The following is a 10,088-nucleotide window of genomic DNA, read 5'->3' as shown; positions in this document are numbered from 1 at the left end:
TTTACCATATGCTAGTCCTGTGCTTTTGTGTGTAGTCATTGTGTAGGTTTGCCATTTTAGGATCCAACCCTGCAAATTATTCCTTGTGAGTGGACTCTAGCATCTATGTGGTGACCCACTGAAGTCAACAGGGCTCCAGAGAGGCACAGGGATCTACCCCTGTGGAGTTCATTGAAAGACTGAGAGTTTAGATGGTAAAAGTTTTTGGTGAGGACCGTGTGTTCCTCAAACAGACCAACCACACTCTCAGTGCTCCATAAATTAATCTAATCTATACATTTCTAATGTGTGTCAGTGTGACATTGGTGTACCACCAGAATTAATAAAGGTATTACTGAGATCTGAATAAAAACATATTTTCTGTCCATCCCTAAGGTACAACAATAATACTGTAATGATAGATCACTGATCCTTGTGCCACAGTGGGACCATGCAGTTAGACACAGCGGCTACAAGAAACTATCCTCCACTCTTCATAGTTGCATTTTCCTACTCTGCAAGCATTAATAACATTATAATAAGAAGAAACTCCTTTGCAGGGCTTTCCATTTGTAGTTCTCAAAGTGCTTAAAATTAGATATCGTTATTCCCCTTTGGCACATGGGAAACGGAGATATGGTGAGAGCAAATGTCTCATCTGAGGATAGACTGCAGGTCCATGACTTAGCTAGGAATAGAATACAGGTCTCTTGAATCCCAGTACAGTGTCCTATCCATTGGACCATATAGCCTCTCAAGTTCATGTGGTCCACTGACCATATGAAAAAGGAACAGAGCACAGAGCACAGGAAGGAGCAATGCTAATTGGTGTGTTCTTTTCCCCCACAACCCTTTCCCACCAATAGCTGGAAATTCTTTAGTAAAACCAGAGAGTTAATGCCTCTTACAGCCTAATCAGCTTGAAGAAGATTATTTTACCTCAAATGCAGTAGCTTTCGTTTTTCTCTCTTTTACCTATACTACCAAACTTTCTCCAGCCTTTTGCTTTACTAACAGGAGGCCACCCCTATTTCAGCACCTCCCAATTTTGAATCCTTTACAAGTTTGTTTAACACGCCATTTTATACCCTCTGCCATCTTTGATAAAGATGTTAAAGAAGTCTGGGCCTAAAAACAATCAAGTCCTTTAGTCACTTTGGAATTTGTGCTTACAAACAAATCAGTTTGAATTATTTCTTTAAAGTCAGCTGGTGTGACACACTGTTTGATTTACTAAAGTCTAGTTTACTATACAGCACTCAACAGCTGAACTCCTTGCATTCACTAATTCTGAAAATTCCATTAGAAATGTGATGAACTTTATATGGCAGGATTTCTTGTTTGTAAAGCCATACCAGATAGTGTTTTGTTGTGATAACTCTGATGTTTATATAGCGACGTAATGGATATGATTTTATTTTTGTGTATTTCAAATTTAACTTTTTGGGAATCTATTCAAAGTGTGCAGGAAACAGAATTTCTGTTTCATGGGTAATTCTGTGATTTCTGCTTTTGTTTTTGTTCCCGATTAGAACACTTCGTTTCATTTTTTTTCTAGATAAAATTTTGTCAAAATTGGTGTTCTTGCAATTTTTTTTAATGACTTGGCATTTTCTGATGGAAAAACATGTCAAAAATCTTTCAACCAGCTCTAGAGCCTATTTGCTGCCAGAAGCAGCTGCCACTTGGCATTTGGACACAGATTGTTACAGAGAGTTCACACTGTGTTCTCTCATGAAGACTTTGTTTTGTTTGTTTACTTTTGTTTTTTCCTTAATCTGAATTAGTATGAAAAGATAAGTAGTTTTGCTTACTCTCATGATTTGATTGCAATGATTATGATATTTGGTGTTTTTTCTTAAAGCCTCACTTGCTGGAACCAAGAAATTGCATAAGAATCTCAGTTTACTTTAAAAAAAAAGTTTTCTAGCTTGAAAACATGATAAAAGTAAGCTAAAGACTCAGAAACAAGAAGGTGAATAAAAAGAACCCAACATTTATTTTTAAAGAAAATTCTTGTGATTTTTGTACACTTGAGGGGGCGCTCTGCCGGTCGCTGTGAGGGTGGCAGGCAGGTTGCCTTCGGCGGCATGCCTATGGAGGGTCCGCTGGCCCCACGGCTTTGGCGGACCTCCCGCAGGCGTGCGGCCGAATCCACGGGACCGAGGATCTCCCGCAGGCAAGCAGCCAAAGGCAGCCTGCCTGCCATGCTTGGGGTGGCAAAATACCTAGAGCTGCCCCTGTGAGGTTGGCAATATTGTAATATGTGGGGAAAATGTTTTCATCATTGAATAAGGTCAGAATAGATCATATGATACTGATATGTTCTAATTTGAAGGTTTGGTAATGTGAAATTGACAAATATTCTGATAACTAAGGCTCTTCAACCACTGAAGCATCACAAAGTTTGTCCTTTTCATTGACCTTTGCAGTATTTGAAAATCAGCTGAGCCTGAATCTACACTCCCTAAAACTGGGGTGAATAGCCCCATTGAAGATGGAGTTACCCTGATGTAAATGAGGGGAGATTCAAGGTGTGTATCTTTTCCCTATTATTTTTTCTTCCAACATTTAAACACATTTTATTCTTATACTAATGTTCCTAACAATAATAATAATTTATACCAAAAATAAAATTAATTTAGAGCATTGAAAGATTGCAGTGATTCAGACACCACACACTCTGCCTAACCTAGCTCCAAATCATACCAATTATCTTGTAAATCTATTATTAATTATTATTATTATTGTTACTACTTTTCTAAAGGCAACACTTATACAGAGATGGCTTTTGTTAATTTTTTTCCAAAGGGAAAATTCACCCATTGCTAGCCCCTTTGTGAAATCCTGCATACAAAGTGCTATATATTGTAATGTAATGATATCATAGCTGGTAAATGCCTGCACTTCTTTTTAGGGCATTAGTTGACAAGAACAGGGCTGTGAGACCTCTGCTGATTTTAATTTCTTGCATGCCAAGTGGGAGCACCAAAACAATCTTTAATGCAGAGTAATATAGCTCTGTAATACATCTGAGATACAAATTATAAGAACATAAGAAAGGCCGTACCGGGTCAGACCAAAGGTCCATCTAGCCCAGTATCTGTCTACCGACAGTGGCCAATGCCAGGTGCCCCAGAGGGAGTGAATCTAACAGGCAATGATCAAGTGATCTCTCTCCTGCCATCCATCTCCATCCTCTGATGAACAGAGGCTAGGGATACCATTCTTACCCATCCTGGCTAATAGCCATTTATGGACTTAGCCACCATGAATTTATCCAGTCCCCTTTTAAACATTGTTATAATCCTAGCCTTCACAACCTCCTCAGGTAAGGAGTTCCACAAGTTGACTGTGCGCTGCGTGAAGAAGATCTTCCTTTTATTTGTTTTAAACCTGCTGCCTATTAATTTCATTTGGTGACCCCTAGTTCTTGTATTATGGGAATAAGTAAATAACTTTTCCTTATCCACTTTCTCAACATCACTCATGATTTTATATACCTCTATCATGTCCCCCCTTAGTCTTCTCTTTTCCAAGCTGAAGAGTCCTAGCCTCTTTAATCTTTCCTCATATGGGACCCTCTCTAAACCCCTAATCATTTTAGTTGCCCTTTTCTGAACCTTTTCTAGTGATAGAATATCTTTTTTGAGGTGAGGAGACCACATCTGTACACAGTATTCGAGATGTGGGCGTACCATGGATTTATATAAGGGCAATAATATATTCTCAGTCTTATTCTCTATCCCCTTTTTAATGATTCCTAACATCCTGTTTGCTTTTTTGACTGCCTCTGCACACTGCGTGGACATCTTCAGAGAACTATCCACGATGACGCCAAGATCTTTCCTGACTCGTTGTAGCTAAATCCCATCATGTTGTGTGTATAGTTGGGGTTATTTTTTCCAATGTGCATTACTTTACATTTATCCACATTACATTTCATTTGCCATTTTGTTGCCCAGTCACTTAGTTTTGTGAGATCTTTTTGAAGTTCTTCACAATCTGCTTTGGTCTTAACTATCTTGAGAAGTTTAGTATCATCTGCAAACTTGGCCACCTCACTGTTTACCCCTTTCTCCAGATCATTTATGAATAAATTGAATAGGATTGGTCCGAGGACTGACCCTTGGGGAACACCACTAATTACCCCTCTCCATTCTGAGAATTTACCATTAATTCCTACCCTTTGTTCCCTGTCCTTTAACCAGTTCTCAATCCATGAAAGGACCTTCCCTTTTATCCCATGACAGCTTAATTTACGTAAGACCCTTTGGTGAGGGACCTTGTCAAAGGCTTTCTGGAAATCCAAGTACACTATGTCCACCGGATCCCCCTTGTCCACATGTTTGTTGACCCCTTCAAAGAATTCTAATAGATTAGTAAGACACGATTTCCCTTTACAGAAACCATGTTGACTATTGCTCAAGAGTTTGTTTTTCTATGTGTCTGACAATTTTATTCTTTACTATTGTTTCAACTAATTTGCCCGGTACTGATGTTAGACTTACCGGTCTGTAATTGCCGGGATCACCTCTAGAGCCCTTTTTAAATATTGGCGTTACATTAGCTAACTTCCAGTCATTGGGTACCGAAGCCGATTTAAAGGACAGGTTACAAACCTTAGTTAATAGTTCCGCAACTTCACATTTGAGTTCTTTCAGAACTCTTGGGTGAATGCCATCTGGTCCCGGTGACTTGTTAATGTTGAGTTTATCAATTAATTCCAAAACCTCCTCTAGTGACACTTCAATCTGTGACAGTTCCTCAGATTTGTCATCTACAAAAGCCAGCTCAGGTTTGGGAATCTCCCTAACATCCTCAGTCGTGAAGACTGAAGCAAAGAATCCATTTAGTTTCTCCGCAATGACTTTATCGTCTTTAAGCGCTCCTTTTGTATTTTGATCATCAAGGGGCCCCACTGGTTGTTTAGCAGGCTTCCTGCTTCTGATGTACTTAAAAAACCCATGAGTTTGGCATACAGCCTCTAGTAGCAGTTAAGGCCAGTTGATTCTGGCCTGCTTGTCTTGGCAGATCTTAAAAGTGTCATGAAATGGGTGGCTGCTGCATGAGCAATTGTTCTCTGGGGCTCACTGTCCAATGATGTCAGGGACACTGCCATTTTTTCGCACTTCAGATCAAAACTGAAGAGTAACTTATTGTCCCTTTCCTTGAAATGATTAGTTTAGAGTTGCAGACTGTATTATTAAAGTATTGTATAATAGCACTTTTGTAAAGTGCCTTGAAATGCCTTGGCATGATAAAGCATTTTATGAATGGATGTTGTTGTGGGTGGCTGCTTTTTAGAATGTCATAGCAGCCTCTGTGAGAAGAAAGAAAGATGGAAAATAAATCAGCTAAATAGTCTCATTCAGAACAGAGTAATGCTGACATTTTCAAAATTAGTGTCTAATTTTTGGGGAACCCATTTTTAGGTGTCCAGGACCAGATTTTCAGAAGTGCTGGCACTCATTACTCCAAATGAAGCCAATGGGTGATGTGAGTGCTCAGCTGTTCTAAAAAATTAAGACCGTAGGCGTCTTAAATTGGGCACCCAAAAATAGACACTCAGGGATTGTCTTCACTACCGGCTAAGTCAGAGCTGCTGCAATCAATGCAGCGGGCATTTAGTGGGTCTAGTGAAGACACAATATGTTGATGGCAGAGTGCTCTCCCGTCAACTTCAGTACTCCACTTCTTCTGAGAGGCAGAAGCTATGTTGATGGGAGGGCATCTCCTGTTGACATAGCGCCATGTAGACACTGCTGTAAATCAATCTAAGTTACTTTGACATAAGTTACATAACTTGCGTAACTTAGATCAACTTACCTCCTTAGGCCTTGTCTACACTACTGCGGTAAGTCGACCTAAGTTATGCTACTTCGGTTACATGAATAACATAACTGAAGTTGACATAGCTTAGGTCGACTTACTGCAGTGTCTAAACCATGCTGTGTCTATGGGAGGTGCTCTCTCTCAATGACTTACCTTACTCTTCTTGGGAAGCTGGAATACCGGAGTCGACAGTAGAGTGCTCTGCCATCAACTCACAGCAGTGCTGATCTACCGGTAAGTATAGACATGCCCTTCGTGTGGACCAGGCCTCAGAGACAGATGCCAAGTATGGAAATTTAGGCCCAAGCTAACACCCATGTGTTTGTAGTTGTTGGTCTCTCCAATCACTGGGGACAAATTCTCTCTTGCGTCTACAGTGTGTATGGATCTGATACCAGACGACCAAGCCTCCCTTTTCTATGCTGTGTTATCTCCCTTTTAAGTGGTCACTGGAGCTAGGGTATTCAGGTTGGCTACTGTGAATTTCAGGCTTCCCTGGCTCCTTGGATCAGGAAGAAGACCTGAAGAAGAACTCTGTGTAGATCAAAAGTTTGGACCATCCATCAACAAAAGTTAGATCAATAGAAGATATTACCTCACCCACATTGTCCCTCTGATATCCTGGGACCAAGATGGCCACAACAACCATATAAAGCTGTGAGAAATAGAACCTCGGATCTTGTTCCTGGAATCAGTGACCACAGAAACTATTAACAAGATTAGTCATTCAAACAAATCAATGACACTTTATTAATCAGCTTTACCTGGAAATTATTTTATCTTTATTATTGCTTCTTGTCCTATCCTCAGAGGTTAACGAGAACAATTTACAACCCTCCTTCTTGTAACAACCTGTTATGTACTTGCAATCCTTAGATCCAAGCCATTTCCTATAGTTTTAATTTTAGCTCAGATATAAAATTAGTTTTGACATAAAACTACCAGGGACCTATCTCCCAGTGTGTTTAGGATAAAATCTACTGCAACATTGGCCTATGATGGCAGAAAACTCACAGGACAAGTGGTTGTCACAAGATTTCTACTATCCAGGAGGGCAGAAATCTCATAAAATCAACTCAATTCATAAGTGTTTTACAGTCTCGATGGCCAATGATTTTTCAAGATAAGCTCTTGAGATTTCAATACCTAATAATCTAAACTCTAGATCTGATTTGGCTTTGAGCCCAAACACTGATCACTCTCTTAAACTCAGTCTGGATCTGAACAACCAGTCTTTAGTTATTACATTGTTTCATCCCTGGAGAAGGGACCTTAGATTCTGAAATATTACAATATTTCAGTCTTATGATCTCTATTCTAAAATGATACCCAGCCCTCATAAAATGGAACATGTGACCAAACAAAATTCCAATGTTCAACTATCTTCATCTCAGCTGGACAGAACTGAAAACTTTTTCTCCCTTTTCCTCTGTTTGCTCTTCTTGGAACTTCCTGTTGATCATCACTCAGCACGCTTTGCCTCTTGAATGTATGAGACATGAATTAGTTTCTGCTGTCCCTACAAACATTACTTCTCAACTGGCCAGTGAAGCTGCTTCTGCATACAAAATATCAAATCCTGATAGCAGAATATCATCATCTCTTTTGAGGTGGTAGCTTCATTAGTGTAAAGCTCAGGGTCATAAACCTAGCACCATATTACTCAGATGATGTTTAACCTTTCTCTGGTCTATTATAGTGCATTACCAAGTGACTAAAATACAGTGGGTTTTATTATCAGAAGCATAAACACTTTACATATGTTCTTTAAGTTTATATCAACTATATTGTAATTCCAATAACAGGATAATGGCACAAGCTGAGGGATGTGCTGGCCTCCCTTCCTGCAGCCCCCATTGGTCTGGAGTGGCGAACTGTGGCCAGTGGGAGCCGTGGTCTGCCGAACCTGCCGATGCGGCAGGTAAACAAACCGGCCCAGACCGCCAGCAGCTTTCCCTGAACAAGCGGCGGACTGGCTTTGAGAAACACTGAGCTAGAGTATATTAGCTTCCTAGCATTTTAAAAGTGTTGAATAATATTATTACAAAGGGAAAAAAAGGGAAGATACGAGCACTCAGAGCAAAATTGAGATATTTTTAGAAGAAAATTAATCAAGGAACCAAAGGACATGAAAAGAAGAAATTCCTGAAGTGCTTATACGGTAGTGCCAATGGCCTGGATAAAAACAAGAGGAACTGGAATTGCTCATTTATGAGCATAAATTCAATCTTGTTGGTATTACTGCAACCTGGTGGAATGATTTGAATGACTGGAATGTTAAAATCAGTGGTTATAACCCATTTAGGAAGGTTTGAGTGGGCAAAGGAGGTGGGGAGTGGCGCTTTGTCAAAAATGGCATTATGTGTTTCCAAGTCACTGATAACTCAGAAGAAAATGATCTTGAATGCATATGGATTAAGGTCCTAAATCACAAAATGGGTTATTAACTTAAATCACTTCTCGGGGCTCCAGCTGGTATTAGCGATCGCGAGGCAGTAGATTCCTCCAGCGGTGGGGGGTGATCTTTCTGTAGCAGCTGGCGCTCGGCAGTCGGGTCGGCTCCTTGCAGCTGCTGGTCATCAGGGAGAGGTTTCTCGGTCTGCGGTTGTTGATGAGTAGTTGGGGGTTCGTCTGGCGGCAGGCGAATAGCGGGGCGGTCTACTGGCAGCTGGGGAGCATGGCACCTGCTCCCCCGCGTGGTGGGGTCTCGCTCCATTGGTTTTGGGATGCGGGAGCTGCTTGCGGCAGCACCTTGGTCCCCGGACTTCCTGGCTCGGCATGTCCCTGGGACCCTAGGGGCTACTATAGCCGGGAGCCTGTGCAGGGCAGCAGAGTGCTTCTGGACAGGGGTTGGCTCCCTGAGCTGTGGTGCAGAAGCCACAGGGTCTATCTTTTGGGACATTGTCAGGTCCCCTCAGTATGATATCTTGTAGTAAAAGAGTGTAATAACTCAATAAAAGAGATTAAACTGATAAGAACAGACACTACGCTTTTGATCTTAGCTCCAAGGAGCCGAGAAGCGATTTAAGTTTAACCTATTAACCTAAATCACAAAATGGGTTATTAACTGTTGTCAGCTATAGACCACCAAATCACACTAGGGAACATCATGACTGTCCCCTTATGCGCTTGTCTTCAATGTGTAGGGAAAAAAAACCTATGTGATCATGGGGGAGTTTAGTTTGTGTGATTATATGCTGAGGTTCTAATGCTGCCAGTACTAAAACATCCTTGGAATATTTAAACGTCATAGATGATGATTGCCTAACTCAAAAAGTGTTGCAGCCAACATGAGAGAATTCTTTATTAAACCTTGTACTAACAGATAAAGATGGACTGATCACAGAACTGAAAATGAATGGTAGCTTAGGTACAAGTGATCATGACTTGATCATGTTTATAATGTGCAACTAGAATAAAGTCCAGCCAAGTAATATATATACATGGTGTTTTAGTAGGGCCAGTTTCACAAAGCTGAAAACAATTGTGAGCCAAATCAGCTGGGAGGAAGAATTTTTAATTAGAAAAATGTGATTGATAATTGGGAATAACTTAAGACCAGTTTACCAGGTGCCCAAAAAGCCACAATTCCACAATTGAGGAAGAGGGCCATGATGGTTAAAAAATGGACATGGTTCAAAGAGGAAGTTGGTAGTAATGAATATAAATCAAAAGTTAGGAAATGTAGAAAATTGATAAGGGAACTAAAGGGACACTAAGAAAAAAATTATAGCCAGCAGAGTTAAGGACAAAAAGAAGCAGTTTTAAAAATATATTAGAAACAAAAAATATTCTGACAAGGATATTGGTCCTTTACTTGGTGGAATTATCAGTAGTAATGCAGAAAAGGCAGAAGTGTTCAATAAATACTTCTGGTCTGAATTGGGGAAAAATAGATGACATAGTCTGATTATAGGATGATAATATTCTCTCCATTCCACTAGTATCTCTGGAGGATGTTAAGCAGAGCTACTAAAAGACTTTTTAAATCAGCAGGTCCAGAAAACTTGCATCCAAGAGTTTTAAAAGAGCTGTCTGAGGAGCTTGCTGGACCATTAATATTGATTTTCAGTAAGTTTGGAGCACTAGGAAAGTTCCAGAAGACTGGAAGAAAGATAATGTTGTGCCAATTTTTAAAAAGGGTAAACAGGATGACCCAGGTTATTATAGGCCTGTCAGCCTGATATTGATCTGAGGCAAGATCATGGAGTGGCTAATACAGGACTCAATAAAGAATTAAAAGAGGGTAATATAATTAATGCAAATCAACGTGG

At 40.2% G+C, this 10,088-nt stretch overlaps 1 pseudogene; it reads right to left on the bottom strand.

The window, feature by feature from the left end:
* Positions 1 to 8,663: 8,663 nt before the first annotated feature.
* LOC123376756 lies at positions 8,664 to 8,838 on the bottom strand (annotated as a pseudogene).
* Positions 8,839 to 10,088: the final 1,250 nt, after the last annotated feature.

Source organism: Mauremys mutica, chromosome 8 (assembly GCF_020497125.1).
Source record: "Mauremys mutica isolate MM-2020 ecotype Southern chromosome 8, ASM2049712v1, whole genome shotgun sequence".
Lineage (NCBI taxonomy): Eukaryota > Metazoa > Chordata > Testudines > Geoemydidae > Mauremys > Mauremys mutica.
Note: the sequence above shows the minus strand (reverse complement) of the source record. Positions and strands in the feature narration are given on the sequence as shown.